Genomic DNA, 24,093 nt, shown 5'->3' with positions numbered 1-24,093 from the left:
AAATTCAGGTTAGTTGTTTAATTCAAATTTTGAAACAGATTAATATACACGAATCAAAGCATTATGGTGTAAAAATACAAAGTAAACAGAATAAGGCTATATCTCCAAGAGCGAAACAGCAAAAAGAATACAACTAACTCGCTTACTGCAACATAGCTTATCAAGAGACAAAAATGCACTTTAGATTGCTTAAAGTTTCAGTTAGAAGCCCTACAAATCCCTAACTTTCCCTACACATCCTTAAAATGGGAATCTTAGTCTAGGGTAAGTTTAGCAAAGAGTGGGAAAGGAAGGTGTCAGCCGTTAGATCCTTCCTACGAAGTAACTTCTACCAGGGTCAAGTACCATGAAGCCAAAAAGTCAAAGTCAAGGCGTCCCAAAACAGAGTGTCAGCTGTCCCTAACTACAATGTAACATAAGCAATCACTAAATTAAGGCAGCTCCCATTGTGCCGCAGGTAAATTCCCATCTCCACAGACCTTTGGCTTTCTTTCCCCGCTTTCATATTCACACGCGGAAATATTTCATACATCCTTGGTGCCATCTCCTTCTCCCACGAGAACTCGTCCTGCGTCCGTTATCACTTTCTCCTTCTCAGGCCTCTCTATCTACTAGGAACAATAATTCTTTCTCTCAACTAATGAATTCTGGTCCACTTGCAGTAGGAACACAAGATACATGCAACATTCCACAATGCATGCAAAACATGAATTCAAACGTTAGCTGAAAATCCCATTAGAGATGCTTTTCAGGCCTGAAGTTAGGCTAAATTAACAACTCACAGGTTACTTTATGTGCACGTTTTATATAAACAACTAAGGAATACTTTTAGCATGTTTCAACAATTAGAAGTGCAAAGTCTTAATACTCTAAAGGTTATGAATGAAATATTAATGAAGTCGGTAAACACATGTACTTTGTAATCCCTTCACACAGTATTCATTCACCTCCTTGTCAGTACACTTTCTAAAATACACATCTGATTAATCATGAGGATACGTCATCATCTTGTAATTCTCTTACTTCTCTTCATATATTAGTCACACAGATTATATGTGAGTGCAAACTAACCATAATTATATTGCACTCCTTATGTTACTTTAAAAGGCCCAAATTACTCTCTTCCAGCTGCAACACAGCATTGCAGAAGAACCCATTCTATGACAGGGGCAAAGTGGGACAAAGTCTCCTAGGGCCTTTGATAGTATTTCATTGCAACTGAATAAGCACATTATCAGTTCTTCTTTGTCTCTTAAGACTATTCATGAATGTGTCAAGCACAGGTTTTTTTATGTTTCTTAGACAGATAGCATGCCTTGCATGCCTTTTAGAGCTCCCAAATAGCAATTTATTCATTGTGCTTAAAGCAATGCACAGAAGCAGCACAACACCTCAATGATGTTGTAAATAGGTGGGCAAAAACCAAAGGAAAGGATGGACGGAGTGTTGAGCATTGCAAGCACTCACCCCCAGTCAACAGATCTGGGTTTGATCCATCACCGTTCTTTAGCCCACTCTGCCACCCCAGGTCAGACATGGCCATATGCAAATCAGTCTGACCCTGTGCCTCATGGGAACAGTTCAGCCCGAACTGCCAAGCCATGTCTTCCCTGGACCGGAAACAAGCTTCCTAGGACCGGTTTCTGGCATTTCAGCCATCTTCAGCCAGGCTTGCTTGAATCCAGTGGCAAAGTGAGCAAGGGACTCACGTCTGAGCATACCCTGCCAACTTATGGCGAACAAAGCAAAAACCAAAGGAAATGATGGACGGAGTGTTGAACATTGCAAGCACTCACCCCCAGTCAACTGATCTGGGTTTAATCCATCACCGTTCTTTAGCCCACTCTGCCACCCCAGGTCAGACATGGCCATATTCAAATCAGTCTGACCCTGTGCCTTATGGGAACAGTTCAGCCCGAACTGCCAAGCCATGTCTTCCCTGGACCGGAAACAAGCTTCCTAGGACCGGTTTCTGGCATTTCAGCCGTCTTCAGCCAGGCTTGCTTGAATCCAGTGGCAAAGTGAGCAAGGGACTCACGTCTGAGCATACCCTGCCAATTTATGGCGAACAAAGCAAAAACCAAAGGAAATGATGGACGGAGTGTTGAACATTGCAAGCACTCACCCCCAGTAAATAGGTGGGACACACACTTAAAAGCAATAGCAACCAAAACAGGGGGTAGAGCACAAAGCCTGATTGCACTCTTTGTACACACACCAACTCATCAATGTCAGCCTGGGGCCGTCATATGAATATGACACACTATCCCGGCCTGCACTGTGGTGCACCTTTAAATGGGCACGCTAGGTGCAGACTGGGTCAATGCGTCCTATTACAGTTAATTTGCTACCTTGAACTCACGCCCGCACTGGGGAGCACATTAATGAAAGGTGGTCCGCCATTTTGAAGCAACCGGTCTGCCATTCCTTTGCATATGGCAACGCGGCCTGCCTTTCAAAGAAGGACATGGATTGCTCTGCAAGCCGTTGCAGTGAGTGACTACACATGTAAGTAGGGGGATGTCTGGGATGTTCACAAAACCCCTTTTCCCCCTTTCAAGGGGTGCTCTTGGGGCACTCTGACTGTGGTCCACATTCACGTGGTGCAGTCAGTGATCCCCTGACAGCTCGTTTGTCTCTACATCCACATCTATAATATTGTGGGGCACTGAAGTAAAGTGTTTTCTCATTTGCATGGGGCCATGACTCATGCAAATGAGGGAACACCCCCTGAGATTGTGCAGGTGCACATGTAGCACCAATGTGGTCTGAATTAGAAAAGAGGCTGCACAACCAACCATCAGCAGCCCGTTCTGTAATTCCACAGTGCCCCAGGGGTGCTGAAAGCATGCAGCCACGCCCATTGCACCCCCAGGGCACATTTCATAATATGGCCCCTTGTCTTGTAAGGCACCAAATGCCTCCTCGGTAAATATATGCAGGTATGAGCCAACCCTGCACTGTGGGTTCTGGAAGCAGCAGCAGGTGTCAGGCATGGGCTGGGAGACAGGACTCTTATACGACGTGTGAGGAAGTTTCACCTTCATGGTGTATAGTTGTCCTCTAGCCCACTAGTCCACCTCTCCTTCCACGCACCCAAAAGAAACCTCCAATCTGCTGACCCATCCCCTGCCACCATCCCACGCATCTAGAAGACCAGAATGGGAGGAAAGTCTATTTCCTACCTCACAGCCAAGGCCTTCGAATTACCTCCCCCCTCCCCCTCCACCTCCGGCAAGTCCCTAGACTGCTCCAGTTCAGGAAGGACCTGAAGACATGGCTCTTCGGATGACCGCAGCACTCAACGGAACCGCCAACACCCCCGTGCCTTGAGACCCTCGTGGATGAGTAGCTACGCTATACAAGCCCCTGATTGATTGAATTAATGCTTGTGTCTGACACATACACAATGCTGCATGACTGATAACTGTGCTTAGAGTCTTCAAGTCAAACCATGGGATACAACAGGTTTGTTCAAAGAGAAGCTTACTCTCAACTAGTAGCTCGCCAGTTGGATGTATGTCGTTACAACGCATACTTTTACAACGCATGCACTTACAACACATTTTTTACAACGCAACATCCACTACAACGCATTCCATTACATCGCATGACATGGAATGCGTTGTAAAGGTAGTATGCGATGTAATGGAATGCGTTGTAAAGGTAGTTTTTAAAAATGCGTTGTAGTGTCATGCGATGTAATGGAATGCGTTGTAGTGGATGTTGCGTTGTAAAGATTGCGTTGTAAGTGTAGTGCGTTGTAATAGTTGCGTTGTAAAGGTTGTTCCCCTCGCCAGCTACTTGTAAGGAGCTTTCCTGTGGTCAGCCCAGCCTACTAAATTAGAGGTTTTTGCTTGGTTTAAGTAATGTATGCATACTAAAATTGAGAGTAGTGTCTTTGACTCGAAAATGTGTACATTTTCAAAACTCATAAGCTGACTCATGAAGAAACACGGTTGACTTTGCAAAATATAATTAAAGCTGATAATTGAGTGACAAATCATGTGGAGTTGGCGAGACTTATTATTAATATTATTACCTTGGTGCCAGGAGCTGTTATGTATTGCCCATGTAGCAATATTCCAAATTGACAAAAACTTTTTTTACATTACTGCTGGCAATCTTGTCTGATGCACTAAGATGATCTTCGCTGATCATCTTGCATATAGCGGCCACTACTGTCATCTTGTCTGATGTGGTCACTAATGGAACACTAATAATATTAGTAGCTTGGGATGGGTTTCATTGAACATAAGTAGCTCTTATTAAAGACAAGGTTGGAGACTCCAGGGATAGAAGATACATGTGAGAATAGTGATGGTGGTGCTCAAAGAACTGCCTTTTATTACACTTACACAGGAGTGGGGATGGGTCAAACTGTAGAACAATTGTTTTTTCTCTAGGGTTTGATGCAAACAAGAGGAACCCCTCCTACTGCTCAAGCTGAGAAATTAATACCTTTGGTAATATGGCCACCTATGCTCTGCCAATGATTTGTAAAGCAGACAGAATGGGGAATAAATAGGTGTGCTTTATCCACCAACTGTACCTAGTCGAGATACCACTATACAGTATGTTACATTTATCACAAAGACTATATCACATGATACCTTTACCACTCAGCCTTTACAATGCAGATAAATACCATGCAGACCATTTTCAAGTACTTTTTTGAGGGGGAGTTTTATATAGAGCGAACTAGACCCGAAGGGATCGGAGCGCTTTACATGAGCACCAGCACCAGCACCATGCATTCATTTTTTTGTGAGGCACGGGGAGATTAAGTGATTTGCCCAGAATCACAGGATGTTGAGCTTCCCTGCCTTGATTTGAACAAGGTTCCCCAACTTCACGGAAGACCGCCCTAGATGTTAGGCCACATCCTCTCCCCTTTACAAAGCTGACTTTGTCACACAGATAGGTGTTTTTCTAACTGACATAAGAATATAGATATATGCCAGTCACCAGTAGGTAGTTATAGTTAGGGACTAGTTTCCATAGGAAAATAGTTTTTTGACTTGTCTATAACTTTGGCTCAGTTTGATGAATCTTCACAAACTTTTCCGAAAGAAGTGCACCTCTGATTCTAGTTGTGTTTGTAAATTTTAAGGGTGATCCATCAAGTGGGGCCGAGAAAAAGAGGGGGGTCAGAAAAAGTAAGTTTCCCATGTTAATTACCACAGAGATTTTAGACATGGCTACAGCCCGAACCACTATAAGGACTTACAACAAATTTGGCAGAAAGATAGCTCTTAGTCCAGAAAGTGCCCTTTTTTTTCGTGTAAATCTGTTCAGTAGTTTTTTTTTTTTTTTTTTTTTTTCTTTTTTTTTTCTTTTTGTTTTTCATTCTTTCCTCATATACCACCAGATGGGAAAGGCAATCCAAACGGGGAAGTCCCCTTCCCTCAACCCCCACTCGGTAGGATACGATTCCGATGTTAGGACCTTGGGGGGATAGGAAGGGGGGTCTAACCCTTCTGGCATTTTACTGTTTTGCTCTATCTACTCCAACGTTTACTCACTGGGAGGCCCATTGATGATGTTAGAGATTGAGCCCCAACAGTGCCCAGGTAAAATCATCGGAAAAGTTTCATCATCTGTTCCGCCAGGCCATTAACGGTGCCCATATCTTTGCTTCACTGGAGGGATCACAGGCAATATCTGACTGACAAGTGTACATAATATGTTTCAAGCAATCTAAAAAGATAGGTGCCTTCTCGTTTTTCCACGCCCTGCATATTTCTCGTCTTGCTAACAACATAACATAGAAAATAAGTTTAGAATCAATGGCACCTAATTGGTAATTGTTAACTAACCCAAACAAGATTGTCTTTGAATTTATGGTAAATTGTACATTTAATACTGCTGCAATAAATTCTCCTAGTTTAGCCCAATATTGCGCCAGAGAGGAACAATCTACAAACATATGTATGTCATCAGCGGCGAGTAATCTACAACGAGGGCACCGATATTCTAGGTTGGTGAATCTTACGAGTTTCTTGGGCGAGATATAGACTCTATACAGAGTAAACAAATGGTTTCTTTTAAGTGCAGCTGGCTTGACTATAGTATGTAGCATTGTGAAGGAGTCTTCCCACAGCTCCTTAAGGTTATTATAATCACAATCAACCTGTTCACCCCATATTTTTAGGAGTTCGATCTCCGGAATTCCTTCTGCCCCCATCATAGCCCAATACCAAAATGCCAGCTCTCTTTTCCAGGTCCCTTTCTTGTTTACCAGGTCGAAACTTGGATTAGATGTACAAGGCACCGGCGCGAGAGTAGCCCACCAACCTGATAGTTGATAATATTTGAACCTAGTGAGAGAACCCTCCGTCAAGGTAGAAAGAGAATCCCAATCAATGAGCTGTGTGTCCTTTAGGAGATCTCCCCAGTGTGTAATACCGGCCAACCTCAGAGGGCGAGCTAGCCGATCTTTTAAACACTCTGGGGTCCCTGGTGAATCCCAGATCGGGGCCTGGGGAGCATAATAGGGGATTCCTAACTTTTTCCTGAAAAAAACCCAGTTTTTTTGGGCAGCTATCAAAATCTTCAATCTAACTTTTTTTAAAAACCTGGGATCTCCAAATTTAAACAGAAAGTATTCCTGACCCTGGGGTACACTGTGTAGCAGAGCCTGAAATAAGGAACCTAAAACAGTAGTATCTGTCTTATCTGCCAATCGTCTGAAGTTTTTTAATTGAAACGAATGACAGTACATAAGTAAATCTGGAAGGGCAAGGCCCCCAGCTTTTAATTTTCTCGTCAATTTTTTCCAAGATATTCTCGGCAGGTTAGAGTTCCAAATGAATTAACCTATTTTTCCCTGCAATTTAGCTATGTCTTTTGGGTCGAAAGTTAATGGAATAGAGTTAAATAAAAAAGTGATTTTCGGTAAAATAGTCATTTTTATAAGGTTCACTCTACCAAATATGTTAAGCGGAAGCCCAGACCAACGTTGTAGGAGATGACAAATTTCCTTATAGACTCTATCAAAATTTATTTTAGTTGTCTGATTTATATCTTGAGCTAGATATATTCCTAAATATCTCATCTTGGGTTTAACAGCCGGGTATTCTTCGACCGAATTCCACTGCATAACCTCGGTTTTGTCTCCGTTTATTTTATAGCCGGATATTGCCCCAAAGTCCTCTGCCACTGCGAAGAGTCTGGGGATGGCCTCTTCTGGGTTCGATGTAAACATTAAGAGATCGTCCGCATAAAGAGCAAACTTCAACTCCAAGCTCGCGATCTTAAAAGGTTTAATAATCGAATCAGATCTCAACTTAATAACTAAAGGCTCGATATACAAATTAAACAAGAGAGGGGAAAGGGGACATCCCTGTCTAGTGCCACGAAATATATGTACCCAATCAGTGAGACTACCATTTACTAAGATTTTGGCTTTGGGACTAGAGTATAAGGCTCGAATCGAGGCTATGAAGTTCGGTGGCATACCAAATGCATCTAATGTTTTCCAGAGATAGGGCCAGCTGACCTGGTCGAAAGCTTTTGCGGCGTCGATGGCCACGATAGTTAGGGGCGACTTTTCATTAGTCGCTACATCTATGGCAGCAATAGCCTGAAAAGTAAGTTCATTCAGCTGCCTTCCCGGCATGAAGCCTCTTTGATCGCTGTGGACCACTGATTTAATGACTTTGGCCAATCTCGCTGCCAGCACACCTGCAAAAATTTTATAATCAGTATTCAGCAGCGAGATTGGCCGATAGGATTCAACAACCAGAGGGTCCTTATTAGGTTTTAATATTAGGGTCACTGTTGCCTCAGACCATGTTTGTGGCACAGCCTCGCCGGAGAGATGTATTTTGTTAAATAAAATTGTAAGGATTGGCACAATTAACTCTGGATTAATTTGATATGCCTCGACTGGGAGGCCATCCGGACCCGCTGCTTTGCCTTTTGTCATTTTCTTTAGTTGGTTGTAGACTTCAACCTCTTTAATTGGTGAACTCAGGAAGACCTTATCTACTTCTGTAAGATATGGTAGAACTAGTTGGCTAAGCCACATTTCGGCCTTCTCTGTAGAGATATCTCCTTGTTCCGCATACATCTTCGACATATAATTATGGACTTCTTTTGATATCTCATAGTTATTATAGGTTAAGGTCCCTAAATTTTGTAGAATCAAACTCCCAATTTGGTTCTTGGCTCGATCTGTTCTGGCCTTCCAGGCCAAGAAACGGCCACACTTCTCCCCATAGGAGAAATTGCTTAATCTGCTCGCATTCCATCTTTCCTTAATGGCTTTATCGAGGAGGGCCTGATATTCTGCTTTTAAGGAGTCTAATTCATTCGATAATATATCCACATTAGGATATTGCATTAGGGAGGCGAGTTGAAGTTGTTGTTCTTTCAATTTCATTTTTATGAGGGAGTCCGCTTCAGCTTTCCTTTTATCCCTGTTTCTCTTAACCGTGAGTGTAGTCACTATTGCCCTCATAAAGGACTTAAAAGCCTCCCATACAATCTGGGCACCCGCTGAACCACAGTTGAATCTGAAATATTCTTCCAACTGTGTAGATAGCTGTAACCTTACTTCGTCCACTTGTAATAATGATCTATCAAAAGTCCACCTTCTCATTTGTACTTCTTTTACAAGATTTACTGTTAGTTCTACTGAAGAGTGATCTGAGAGTAGAGCGGGAATGTAGGAGGAGGAGACTACTTGGGGAAAAAGCATCTGATCTATCAGGAAAAAATCAATCCGGGAATGATGCCTATATCTATGACTATAAAAGGAATAGTCTCTACCCATGGTATTTCTGGTCCTCCAAATATCCAGTAAATTGAAGTCTTTCATTATGTTCTTAAGTTCTAATTTTGTTTTGAGTAAAGGGGCAACAGTGGCTCTAGAGGTCCTATCCAAGTTTTTATCAAAAACCAGATTGAAGTCACCCCCCAGTATTACAGGAGCATTTAAATTAAAGAGAGATGACTTCAAGTTGGCCAGATGCTCCGGGCAGTCCTGATTGGGGCCATAGTAGACTGCACATACCAAGGGAAAACTGTCTACTTTTAACTGAGCGGACAACCTGCCTGACGTATCTGTGTCATAATTCTCTATTCTAATTTTACTATTTATCCGAATTAATATCGCTACCCCTCTTGTACTTCCGCTTTGGCGAGAACATAGGCGATCCTGAACCCAACTTTGTTTTTCAAAGGCAATCTTACATTCCTGAGACTCCAGATGAGTCTCTTGTAGAAGGCATATATGGGCTCCTGATTTTTTCAAGAATTCACATACTCTATTGAGTTTCCTCCCATCTCTCAGTCCATTCACATTCCAACTGATCTTTTTAGTTTTATTTAGGGAATTCATCATTCCAGAGGATAGATTTTTCTATACACCAGACGATGTCCAAATCTGACTTATATACACAGGGAGTATTAAATGATTTACTACAACTCGTACTTCTGGCTCTATGAGGAAATATTTTATTTATTTTTTCACCCACCCTATCCCTCCCCTCCACCACCTCCACCTCCACCTCCCACCACCCACCCTGAGGAACCCCCCCACAACTATCTTGGCGATACAAAGTCGCCTGTTTGAGAGGCACCGCTCTCCGTACAAAGCTCACCACTCATAGTTGCATATATTTTACTTAGCCAATGACCCAGTAGACTTATTACTATTATGTAATCTCTTATATCCACACACACCTTTTTTTTTTTTTTAGTGTATTTTATGCTTTATGCTTATCCTTCCTTTTCCTTTGCCACATATTCTGCATATGTCGTAGGTTAATGTTTTGTAATATATCGCTATTGTCGCAGTTAGTGTGATAGCCTCTATTGAACCTCCTTCATGTGAGATATAAAAGTATCAACCTCCTGGACGGAGGAGAAATTATGCGTCTTATTTCTCCATACCACTCTTAGGGCAGCGGGAAACTTCATCATCACCTGCGCTCCCAGGCTTCTTAACTCGGACATCCGAGAGCCCAGTTCCCACTGTCTTTGGGCTGTGGCGCTGCCCACATCAGAACGTATTAGATATTTAACAGAGTTAATATGCAATGATGTATCTTTCAGAGCTCGCCCTAGAATCAACTCCTTAATTGAGAAAGAGAGAAAATTAACCAGGATCTTACTTGGAGCCTTCCTATCTGGATGTTGTCTAAATGGATCTCTATGGGCTCGCTGGATCTCTTTTTCCAGATCAATATCTGGTCTATCTTTTAGAACCCCCTCTCTCAATAGTTTGCATATCAGAGACTTCACATCACCATTCTCTATTCCTTCAGGAATCTTCAAAAATTTCAGATTGTTCCTTCTGGCATGAATCTCTAATCTTTCAATGTCGCCTTGAAAAGCCTGATTCTGCATCTGTAGAGCAGCGATGGTATCCGAGTGACTTTGAGAACTTTTTGCTAAGATGTCAACTTTGTTTTCGAGTGCCTCTGTTCTAGTACAGATATCGTCCAATTTTGACTCTAAGGCTGTACATTTCTCTGAGATTACCTTCTGATTCCCTTCGGAGATTTCAAACCTAGGAAGCAATTTTGCAAATAGGTCTTCACGGAGGGAGCAAAGAAGGTGCTTCAACTGGTTCCCCCCCCCGGGGTGTTCTCCACTTGGGGATTCCTCTGCGGTCTCACTACCGCTATGACATGCATTATCCTCGCGAACGTCAGATTGCAATACCCCATCTGGGTGTCCTCCTGTGTCTCCTGTGTCTGAACTCACTGGTGTATTACACTGACCCATGTCGACTTCTGTATCTGGTTCACATAGTAGAGGGGAGAATTTGTTAGCTAGATGAATTTTCTCAGCGTGAGGACTCAAAGAGTTCTGTGGAGATGGTGGAGAGATATGAGCCTGACCAGATGGTTTGGGTGGTACTGAGCATTTTATAGAGCTGCTGGCGGGTATAGAACTACGGCGAGTCTCCTTCTCCATTATCTTAAAGTATGATTTCAGTGATGGAGTAGTTTTAACAATAGTACGCCCACCTTTTCTATCTTCCCCCAACTTATTCCTCTCCCTCCTATCTTTTTTTCTATGCCTAGGTGTCTTAGGCGCCACAGTGGGTTCTTGTGCAGACAGTTCTTGCTCAGGTAGTGAACGCAGTAAGTACCTGTTTCTAGTGGCTAAGGCGGGTCCCTTCCTTTGACCTCCACTGTCTTTCTCCGTCACTTTTTCCGCCGGGGAATTGCTAGCCGAGGCTATTAGGACCCCCTCACTCACGTTCGAAATCTCAAGATCTGCAACCTCAACCTCAATACCGGGGGTAAACTCTATGACAGGAGAGTCCATCCCTATACTTTGGAAGATAGCTCGCGGAAAGATGTATTGAACAGAATGAACACTAAACAAGTTCTGATGACAACATGGGGGAGCGATAGAGAGAGTATCTGGAATAACCTGAGAGATCTCACCTGTGGCTGTGACAGCTGTGCTGAAGGTCCGAGGCCAAAATCCCCCTCCCTTCCGCCGCCTTACCAACCATAAGCGCTGACCAACACCGAGACGGTCGCAGCACACCGCACCACGGGAGCGAGTAGGACAAATCCTCGCAGACGCTGCCGCTACTCTCCTCCACTCCCCGGCGAAATCTCTGCATACACCCCTACACAGAAAGCCTCCCAAGGTCTCTCCGCACCTCTCCTCACTCTGCGCCGGTAACGCAAGGCGCAGCGAGCCGCAGCCTGTCATTCACCGCCTCTCTCCCCCTGGGTCCAAGCGCCCGCTGAAGTCCGCTCCGCTCTCGACAGCAACACGAACATCCAGGGAGAAAGGGAAAGAAAGCAAACCCCTGTGAGCGTAGCACTCAGGTAAGTGGTACAAAGAGTATCACATCCTCACCATTCCGTCCTAAGCAAGGAACTCCATGCAAGGGAAAACGGGATACAGGACACGGCTAACCGGAAGAAAACCGGGAAAACCGGGAAGAAATCAGACGAAGAAACGGAGCCTCTCACGGCCGGCGTTAGCCTGCCGCCATGTTCCTCAAACCACTCCCCCCGGTCAATCTGTTCAGTAGTTTTGTTGATATTAAGGAGAAGTGTGACGCAGCTGCCTAATCGGCTGACCTCAGAGCACACGGCTCACAGCGCCTGTGGCAGCTCAGCACCATCTGACTCTGGGCACTAGCTCACTTAATCGCCATGACAACCCCCAGAGCCATGAAACCTTAAGGGGTGATATGTTCGCACTTTTCAAATATGGATGTATTTTTAAGAAAATCCACATTGTAAATATATGGTTGCAAAGCCTCCATGAACATTGCCAATCTTGTGCAGAGATCTGATTGGCTGCCAACACTTCAACCAGGAAGTGTTGGCAGCCATCTTAGGACTCAGCCTCAGCCGAGTCCCCAAAAAATCGTAAAAATAAAGAAATGGGGGTAGGGTAGGAATACCCTGACCTCCTAGCCCTGGTGCTGGTGTCCCCCCAGGGGCCCACAAAGGCAAAAAAGCATTTTTCTTTTTTAATTTTTGCAGCAAAATTGCGATTTTTTACGAATTTGCAGCAAAAATAAATAAAAAATGAAGCGCGGGCTTGGTTAGCCCCTGGATGGGCAAGGCCCTGGGGGGCATCTTTATATAACTAATATGGAGAGGGACGCATGTGGCCCCCCTTCCAATGGCCAGTCTTGGCCCCAGGGACCGCCACCTCCCCAGGAGGGGGGGGGCTATGCGGCCCCCCTCCTGAGGCTTTTAGGAGCCCCAGAGATCACCACCTCTCCAGGGCTCTATAAAAAAATTGGAGGGGGCAGCACAGACCCCTCTCCATTGCCTTTAAGGGCCCCGGGGACCACCACCTTCCCGGGGCCACAAATTAAATTAAAAAGGGGAGTGAGCACCCAGCCCCCCTCCTGGGCTGCTCTCAGCCTCAGGGACCACCACCTCCCCGGAGCATGCCCTACATAAACAAAGGAGTGGGCAGTGTGGCCCCCCTACTGGGGCCATTATTGGCCCCCCTACTGCGGCCATCATTGGCCCTGGGGACCGCCACCCTCCAGGTCCGGCTCCATATGTCCTGGAGTGCCCACCCTCTGGACACAGTTGTTTGCTCTCAATTGGCAGGAACTTAAACAGCTCCCGCCTAGTGAGAGCAAATAATAACTCTGTTCCCAGTGTGAGGAAATATGAATTTTATGATCAGTTATGTCCCCTATCTTAGACCCCAACGGCTCCATGTACATGCTACAAGTACATGTATGTTCCCTCCAGTTCCAGCTATGAAGACGCAAATACATGTGCGTCCAACGTCAACATGTCCTCTTTCAGATCCGCCATGAATGGGTCGAATAGTCCATTCCTAAGTATGATTGGCCACCGACTTTATATGGTTCACTTTTCACGTTTTACAGTTCAGGCGAGTAGGCCCTGAATTCTGCCATCAAGCCTTTTCCTGCTTCTGCCTCTGAAATGCTCCAGCCTGGACCTACATCGGTATCCATGAACTTTGTCCTACTCCCTGCGCGGCTAACGGTGCCTGACGCGGCCTGTTGCCTGCCAAAAACTGTATTCAGCCTTCAAGTTATCTGCTCCGCTCCTCATCCAATGCATTCCTGTCTAGTAGTTTAGGTAAACATCCTTCCAGCTACCGAGCAAAGGGCTCGGCCTCGCTGTCTTTATGCAAGTAATTCATAGCCCCTGTTACCATGGAAGATTCCTGCCCCCTCGCATCCCATGTAGACACATAGACGCTTGTACATGCACTAACAGTCAGTATAGAATAGATTCCGTCCGAGAGACCTTTCCTTTTGGATAAAACAGTTCCTTAAACAAAGATATTAGATACGATTTGGGATTAGGTTGACCTGACCCCCCAGACTTCTGTCTCCACATGTAGAGCTAAATGTCAATTCCCCTTCACCCTCTAGTTGCACGTCAATCACACGTCATGCGGCTGCGCGCGCATCTCTGCCAAATATTTCTGCTGACACTGCAGGATTCTCTTATGGATCCACCCACTTGTGACATCATTTTAAATGACGTTTCTAGTATACGCCTATTATTACGCCTATTTTCATTACGTATGTGTATTCTTATCTGTATTATCAGCTGTTACGCCTCCTGCATCTGTCTTAATGTAATGCTTTTCATATATATATGATTACTTGTCAATAATGTATTGCCTATCCCTTCCTGAACCTTCGTGGTGATGGAATAAGATTGCCTGGTTCGAACCATAATTCCTTTGTAAGGAATAAAGTCCTTTTCAGAACCTCTAATACCACGGATTCTGCCTCTTATTTTGACTGAGTTATTCTTACTAGACTTTACCGCATAAAAAATAGTACAGGTAATTTAAATATTTACCACATAAATTGGCGCCCGAACAGGGACACTTTCTCATCTCACGCGCCGGAGGTGCGTTGCAGGCCCGGTCCCCTACCACAGCTGGACGGACAAAAACGCGTACCCGCAGGATTTCCTGTATCTCCCTCCGGCCAAGCGGGGGTGACTGAGGCTGCGATCAACACCCAGACGAGGCGGTGAGAAGTGCGAAGTATCCCGACCAGAGCCTAGCTGAGAGAGCAAGATCCGAGGTATACAGAGGCCCACCAGGTTCCGAAGTTCCGAGTCGAGTCAAGTCCAGTCCGGTCCAGTCCAGTTCAGTTCCGAGGCCTTCCGTTCCGTGCTACCCGGTGAGTACCGTTGCTGGGGAGGCATTTAGACGTGCACATTAATTTGTGCCGGTCATGACGGGTTTGGGTACACAGATCCGGTCTGCACTGTTTTAGCAGTGTATCTGTACTGTTTAGCAGTATATCCAGTATGTTTTGTATATAATCCAGTATTATCTAGTATTAGTATTATGTCAGTAACTAGTTTTCTTCTAATTATCATTGTTCGTTAAATATTAAATGTTAAATGTTAAATGTTTTACTGTGTTTAAAAATTGTGGTATGAATGAGTGTTCATTATTGTGTCTATTGTATTAATTATGTTCAAGTCCAGTTTGAGTAAGAATCAAGTAGCAAGGTTTAAAGATGCCGTTCTTTTCAAAATTAAGACAGATCAAAACTAGAAAAGGAGTACTCGAAGAAGCTGTTCCCATTCCACCTAGGGACACTCCAGGGTACTTTATGTATCATAAACATGGCCTAGATGCCGTATTATATCTTGACTTATGGGTGGACTACACCAAGGATCTAGCAGAAAGTCAGAGGTGGCCCGTAGCTGGGACATGGGATGCAGATTGCATCATGAGAGTAGAAGAGGAATTATGGAAAAAGAAAGCCAGACAGTCACAGAAAGATGCCATTGAGTTATGGCGTAAAGAATCGCACAGGCGCACAGAGAAAGCGCTCAGACAGGAAGAGAAAAGTAGGGAGAACTCAAATAAAGCCCGAGAAAATATATTAATTGAGGAAGGTATCCGAGTAAAAACAGAACAAGTAGACAGACAACGAAACACTCTTATGAATGGTATGTATCCTCTTTTGGCCGAAGGTTTACCTAAGGCCACCCCGGAAATACCGAAAGATTTACCACCCCCATTACTCCCGATTAAAGCACATCCCAAGACCGCAAAAGATATTTTCCTTTCCTCCTATTTAGACGATGTAGCTCCCGAATATGTTAATGTTTCACCACACACGCCACCTGTCGATGGTGCTCAACCCCGAGATCATCCGCCCCCAACTCCGCAACAGCAAACTCCTCCGCACATTCCAATAGGTCCATCCGTTTCCACCGCTTTTCCTGCATCCACAGTTCCTACCTTACATCCCACAAATCCTTTCGTGCCTAGCACCTCAGAAGGTGCGACAGGAGGTGCGACAGCAATTTTTGCCACGCCACCGTCACGAAGTAAAGCGTCTCTTAGAGATTTAGCAAACCAACGTACACCCCAAATAGCAACGTCCGACATGTTTAAGGAACATCTTGTGGATTGTAGATATGATCCAGTGCCCGGTAAAAATGACAGAATGCTGCTATCATCACTACGTATACGACGAGCTTCACTATATTTAACGACACTACCAGGAATGGTTAATCATCTAGACAATATATATCGCTTTGTCCAAACAGGGCAAGGCCCTGAAAGTATCGACGAAGCCATGGAATACCAGAAAGTGGATATACAGAGACTACTGTTACGCTTCTTCATAAACTGCTTGATCAGAGACAGAGATAGGTCCGAGGTAGATCAGGATGAAATGCAAGTACTTACCAGATGGGGTCAGAATATATCAGAGGGAAAACATGATAAACAGACGTGTATAGTAGCTATGTGCCGAAAGATCCGCAAAGAAGTAGAACGAATACATAAAGCCAGATTGGAGGCAGACAAAACTGAATCAGAGGGAGAGGAGGAGGAAGAATCAGAAATGCCCACAGGACAATTAGAAACGATAGCTTATGTAGGTAGGGGAAGACCTTGTAACAATACCAGATACTTTAATGATCCGATACGTCCGACACGTCTAGAATGTAACAGACATTTTCAAGCCCCCATGCTAAATACGAAGTCCCCTGAACACCTATTCCAGGCTGCTGATAAATTACTCCGAGACCGAAGGGGGTATCACATGCTCGATTCTATGGATGAACAAGAATTAGCCAGGTCAGCAGTACAATGGGCTGACAGTTCTGAAAAATACAGTGATGATGCGCTAGCACACACGTTTTTGAACCTTACCCCAGACGAACAGCGTTTAGCTGGTATATACATGATACAACACCTCCTTATATTATATAGAAGCCAACACTCCGATCCTGGTCCCCTACCTGATATACTGATAGAATTACTCACGAACAAATGGAGAGGTTCAGGTACTGATTTAATTAAAGAAATTCTAGAATATCGGCACCAGTACATTGTCTTCGTATGCCCAGAACATGTTTCAGTTCCCCCCAAGGAAAGAAAAACGTATCACATAGACAGACAGAATCCCTTACGCGAAGTGCACCCAATCAGAGGTGATGACAATACTTTTAAACGCGTGTTTGTGTACACGCCCATAACTAAAATTGAATTATTAGAAATGAAGAAAGTAGTACCTAGCCATGACAAAGACCCAGCAGGTTTCCACCGTGAGATAAAAGACATGTTACTCATGGGAGAGTATACTTATCCTGACATTATGAAAATATTGAAAGTTTTATTGCCTGCCGGTATTTACGAGAAACTCAAAGAAAAGGAATGGGAGGTGGGAGACCAAAAGATAGATTGGACAGCATTGGAAAACGAAGAAAAGGCCCGAGCTGCAGGTTCAGGGCTTGGGGAAAAGACTACAGCATTACCAGGATTATTAGTGCAGGTACTACCACGTTTATTAACTACGAAAAAGGAAGACTGGGGTGCAATTTCAGCCTGTAAACAAAAACAAGATGAAGACACTAGTGATTTCTATTCCCGATTTGAAAAATGTTTTGGTATTAATAGTGGCATAAAAGCAAGTAGTGAGTCGTATCCACATCTGTTTGTGACAAAATTAGTTGAAAATTCCCTGCCCCAAGTTAAGAATAGAGTATTAAAATTCGAGAGTACTTGGCAAGGTAACACACCGTCACAGATGTTACAAATGTTACAATATCATCACAATAGAATTAGAGAAGAACAAGAACATGAACAAAGACGTATGAAAGACACGAAAATGAAAATGCTCGTTGCTCAGTCAGTTCCAGCTGACGGTCATAAAAAGGGTACGACACAGTCCAATGATTCAGTAGGTCCTGTTAGAGGGACATGCAACTATTGTAAACAGCCAGGTCATTATATACACGATTGCGCAGTTCTGAAACATAATATCTCTACGGGTATAACGAAGGAGAGACCACGTCCGCCTAGACAGGATCAGATCCAACAACAAGTCCCTCAGCATGCGCAACCTATGCCAGTTCCACAACAGACCGTACCACAACCACAACAACAACCACAACAACAGCCACAGCCTATTGCTGCAACACAAAACACGACACAACAGATGTACCAGTATGCACAAAATGACTATTCAGAGTATCAGCGCTACACATGAAATAGCCTAGAGAGGGAAGTTGGCCTACCCCTTATTGAGGTCCCCGTAGATCAAGAGGGTCCTTACGTACAGAGTCAAGTATTAGGGAAAGACAGAAAGTTTCTACTCGATACAGGGGCAAGCAGAACAACTATCAGTCACAGCGAAGTCCCAGGGGCACCCCTCTCAGGCTCACAAAATATTTCCCTTGGTTTTTCAGGAAAGCCCACTATTAACGAAGTATCGCAACCACTTGCATTCACAGTCGGTCCATTGACACGGACTACAGATCTATTGCTTACTAAATCATGTCCAGAAAACTTGTTAGGTATAAAAACATTGAAGGCTCTAGGAGCTATAATATGTTGTTCTCCGGAAGGAGTACGATTATTTTTGCGTGACTTTAAAGGTCACTACGTGTCTAGAGACATGGATCACCGGTTACAGAATCTACCTGCACATTTATGGGCGCAAGGCCCCACTGATGTAGGTTGTATGCACATTACACCATATCGAGTCACACTCAAAACAGGAGTGGTACTACCACGAATGCGACAATACAAGTTACCCCCAGATGCTGTTGTGGCTTTGCTGCAAATCATTGACGAGCTCATTGCACAAGGAGTGGTTGTAGAAACGGACTCCAATGTATGTAATTCCCCGATAATTCCGATTCTTAAACGAACTGATCCAAAAGCACCACCAGTATATCGATTAGTTATTGATCTGCGAGAATTAAATAAATGCATTGTACCACAATACCCCGTGGTCCCAGATATCTCTTCATTGCTAACAGCCATGGATTCAGAAGCAACGTTCTTTACTGTAATTGATCTCAAGAACGCTTTCTTTAGCGTCCCAATCGATCCGGAAAGCCAATATTTGTTCGGATTCAGTTTAAATGGACGAAGTTTTAAAGTCGCACGCGCACCTCAAGGATTCACAGAAAGCCCCAGCATCTATAGCCAAGCACTGAAAAGAGAACTTGACAGTATCCACATGCCAGCTAACACTGCCCTGCTTCAATATGTCGATGATCTGCTGATCACCGCCCGAAGCGAACCTGAATGTGAAAAAGCATCACTGACGGTTTTACATTTCTTAGCCGACAAGGGGCACAAAGTGTCCCCTTCGAAGCTACAATTCTGTGTCCAGCAAGTTGTGTACCTTGGGCACTTGCTGTCCAAGGGGGGAAGACAGCTTACACCCGACCGTATCCAGTTAATTGTTAACATGCCGCCACCCAAGACACAAAAGGAGGTACGGGCATTCATAGGCCTCACTTCGTACTGTAGGCAGTGGATCCCTCAATATGCATTTCTAGCGAAACCACTCATTCAGTTGACAACACAGGAGGCAGCGACATCGGCTGTCCTCCCTTGGACTCAGGAATATACACAAGCTTTTGAAAGCTTAAAGAAAGCTTTATGTCAAGCACCTGTTTTAGCAACACCATGTTACAGCAAACGTTTTACACTTTTTGTTACAGAACGTGAAGGTACTGCTTTGTCAGTACTCACGCAGGAACAAGCAGGATCACACAAGCCATGTGCTTATTTTTCCAGTACATTAGATCCCGTAGCTCAGGCTCTTCCTGCGTGCCTGAAATCAGTCGCAGCAACAGCTTTAGCAATCAGACAAAGCGATGCCATAGTGTTAGGACATCAATTGACAGTACAAGTACCACACGCAGTAGAGGTTCTCTTGAACCGGACCCAAACACAACACTTGACTATAGCAAGACTGACGGGTTATGAATTGACATTGTTCCAGCCACACATAGAAATCAGACGTTGTAGTACATTAAATCCTGCCACACTTTTGCCATTAAGTGGAACAGACCCATTGGCACATGATTGTATTGAAGTTATTACTATTACGACGAAACCCAGACAAGACTTGACAGATATCCCATTATCAGATCCAGACCTGACATTGTATGTAGATGGTTCATGCATGAGAACAAATACAGGAGAGTTAGTGGCCGCTTATGCAGTCACAACAGACACTGAAGTTATTGAAACAAATTGTATCGATACCTTGTCAGCTCAAGCAGCAGAGCTCATCGCTCTGACACAAGCCTGTATTCAAGCCAAAAATAAGAAAGTCAACATATACACAGATTCACGTTATGCATTCGGAGTCGTCCATGACTTCGGCGTGCTTTGGCGAGAGAGAGGTTATTTAACTTCTCACGGTGCCCACATCCAGCACGGTCCCCTTATTCAAGCTCTGTTAGATGCAATACATCTGCCGACTGCAATATTGATTATGAAGTGTAAAGCCCATACAAAAGTGACTGACATTATTTCTCAGGGTAACGACCTAGCTGACAGAACAGCTAAACAGACTGCTCAGAATCAGACTCATACAACTGACACGACAAAGACAATAGTTCCGACACCAACACACTGCATGACAGTTAAGGATCCCGCCCTTGATGTAATTGACATACAGACACATGCCACACCAGAATAAATAAAGAGATGGACTGAATTAGGAGGGATCCAAACGGATCAAGGATGGATGACGAAGGGAAAATCTATATGGTTTCTCCCCGACTCAATGGTTCAAGTCATCATTAACACAATACATAGTCCAGCGCACCTAGGAGAGAAAGCTATGCTAGACAGTATTCAACACATTTGGTTCAATAAACACTTGCGAGCAGCAGCTAAACAGAAAGTACGTACCTGCATGATTTGTTGTCAGTTCAATCCAGGAAAAGGCGTACCTGTAGAACAGGGTGGATTTCAACCCCCCGATCACCCTTTTGAAGTCCTCCAGATGGATTATATCCAGATGGAACGTTGTCGAGGATTCAAATATTTCCTCGTAGTTGTATGCGCTCTTTCCCGGTGGACAGAGGCGTATCCCGTCTCAGATTACACTGCCCCGACTACTGCCAAACAGTTAGTTCGAGAATTCTTCCCACGGTATGGTTTGCCCCGTGTCGTGTACTCAGATAATGGCCAGCCATTCTCATCCGAGCTAATGAAACATGTTTCACTTCTGTTAGGCTATCAATGGAAATTCCACTGTGTCCGACATCCCGAGGCAGCAGGTCTCGTGGAGCGGCATAATCAAACTTTGAAAATTAGACTGTCCAAAGTATGTAGAGAAAAAGGTGTCGACTGGATAGTAGCTTTACCAGTTGCGCTATTTTACATGAGAATGGTAGCACACTCTCGAACAGGACTATCCCCGTATGAGGTGATCTTCGGTAGACCACCAAATATGTGGGGGACGCCTATACCTCGTAAAATCACTGATGTTGATTGTAATATGCTGACAGATTACCTGGCTTCCTTGATGTCTGCACTACAATCTTGTCGTTCACAGGTAGCTGCAGCTTTTCCCGATAACACTGAGGTGAAGCCCCATGACGTGGTTCCGGGGGACCTTGTGCTTGTAAGGAACTTCGACAGAAGGAACCCGCTGGAGCCTCGCTGGCAGTCGCCCAAGCTCGTCTTATTGACCACAAGGACAGCTGTGAAGATTGAGGGACGCAAAGGGTGGTTGCACTCGAGCCATATCAAAAAATTTCATGGACTATCATCTGACTTGAATTTTCAGCCCTGCATTCCCTCACAGACTGACTCAAAACTCCCCCTGGTTGATAAGCCAGAAAAAGAAAACTATAAACTGAAACTAAGGTCTAGCAAGTCAGACAATTTGATTGTTTAAGTCCTCTCCAAGGTGAATCGGTTGAATTTGTCTCTGACATGTATCCTCTAGACCGAAATAGAGAGAGAAATAGACAGAAACAGCTCAAGAAACATGCGTACTGTAAATCACTTCGTAGTCACTGCATAGTGACATTGTTAATTATGTTTTTTCTAAGTCTTCTGATTATTATTGCCAGTATATTATTACACATGTGTTACCCTATTTCCAAGCGTGCTTTCAATGCTACTGCCGAACATTCTTTTAGCGAATTACCCCCGCATGAGTTGTCCTATAGATTTGCGCTGCGCAACAACACATTCATTAGCATGTTACATCATTCTCATCAGACCAGCAATGCTACAAATTGTTGGATATGTGGCCGACTCCCTCCCTATCAGAAATACAAGGGAGTTCTACCCCTCTTTCCGTATCCATTCACACACAATGGCTCCTGTGGAGCATGGTTTAGTTTGATTAATTCCCTAGATTCAAATTCAGTAGTTTATCAAGACAACTGGGTTTGGGGAAACCTGAACCTAGTTCTACTTAAAGTCTGCTACCCTAACAAGGAGGGACTTCCCAAAAGAACAGGAACTGATCTAGAAAATGAAGTATATGGATTAGGTAACTTTACACTTAACCTCATGATCCTGAATGTTGAATCCGAAGCTACACCAATCTTGCCCGCTATGTCAGTATTTCCAGTTAGAGGCGAATTATGTGTAAGAAAGAATGGTTCAATACACATGGGCCATAATAAATGTACCACTGTAATAGAATTCAGTGATAAAGGCAAGTCTACATTTAGAGCTTCTCGTCACTCCTACTTCATCTGTGGTCACACCGCATACATACGCCTACCCCTAGATTGGGATGGTACCTGTTACATTGCATTCCTTCTGCCACCTGTTTTCCTAGCCCCGCCTGATTACCATAGGAATACCCATTTAGTACACAATAGACAGCAGAGAGATCTCCCGATTGTCGACTACACTGAAACAGCATGGGAGCAATATACAGATTTCAATAAAGGTTTTTTTCCCTACATAGGTACAGTCACTAATAGTAAGCTGATACGTAGATTAACTAGAACCCTTGAAGCAGTAGTGAATGAAACTACTTCCGCCTTAGGCAACTTAACAGAGGAGCAGTCTGCGATGCGGATTGTTGTTCTTCAAAATCGTCTTGTCCTTGACGTCATTCTGGCCGATAGGGGCGGAGCTTGTAGGGTCATCGGATCAAGTTGCTGTGTTTTCATACCAGAAAACGCGCCGTCAGTATATAAAGCCATAACTCGCCTTCATAAGATCGTAAGCCAGATACACCAGAATCCAGGCACCTGGACTTGGTCCGGTTGGTTCTGGAGCGTGTTGTCAGCCTGGGGATGGAGGATCCTATCCTTCCTAGGTATTGGCTTTCTCATTCTATTCAGTTGCTGCTTGTGTCTACAATGTGGGCCAGCGATTTGTGGTCTGTGTGCCACATCGTGTATCCCGCCTTCAAATTTTCATTCAAGATCCCGGAAGAAGAAAGAAGAACAAATGATGCTATATGAACAGATTGATGGATTGATGAAGATGGATATTTCATGAAGGGTCCGTAGGGGACAAGGAGGGAATGAGGAAATATGAATTTTATGATCAGTTATGTCCCCTATCTTAGACCCCAACGGCTCCATGTACATGCTACAAGTACATGTATGTTCCCTCCAGTTCCAGCTATGAAGACGCAAATACATGTGCGTCCAACGTCAACATGTCCTCTTTCAGATCCGCCATGAATGGGTCGAATAGTCCATTCCTAAGTATGATTGGCCACCGACTTTATATGGTTCACTTTTCACGTTTTACAGTTCAGGCGAGTAGGCCCTGAATTCTGCCATCAAGCCTTTTCCTGCTTCTGCCTCTGAAATGCTCCAGCCTGGACCTACATCGGTATCCATGAACTTTGTCCTACTCCCTGCGCGGCTAACGGTGCCTGACGCGGCCTGTTGCCTGCCAAAAACTGTATTCAGCCTTCAAGTTATCTGCTCCGCTCCTCATCCAATGCATTCCTGTCTAGTAGTTTAGGTAAACATCCTTCCAGCTACCGAGCAAAGGGCTCGGCCTCGCTGTCTTTATGCAAGTAATTCATAGCCCCTGTTACCATGGAAGATTCCTGCCCCCTCGCATCCCATGTAGACACATAGACGCTTGTACATGCACTAACAGTCAGTATAGAATAGATTCCGTCCGAGAGACCTTTCCTTTTGGATAAAACAGTTCCTTAAACAAAGATATTAGATACGATTTGGGATTAGGTTGACCTGACCCCCCAGACTTCTGTCTCCACATGTAGAGCTAAATGTCAATTCCCCTTCACCCTCTAGTTGCACGTCAATCACACGTCATGCGGCTGCGCGCGCATCTCTGCCAAATATTTCTGCTGACACTGCAGGATTCTCTTATGGATCCACCCACTTGTGACATCATTTTAAA

This window comes from Triturus cristatus, chromosome 7 (genome assembly GCF_964204655.1).
Source record: "Triturus cristatus chromosome 7, aTriCri1.1, whole genome shotgun sequence".
Lineage (NCBI taxonomy): Eukaryota > Metazoa > Chordata > Amphibia > Caudata > Salamandridae > Triturus > Triturus cristatus.
This window is presented reverse-complemented; position numbering follows the sequence as displayed.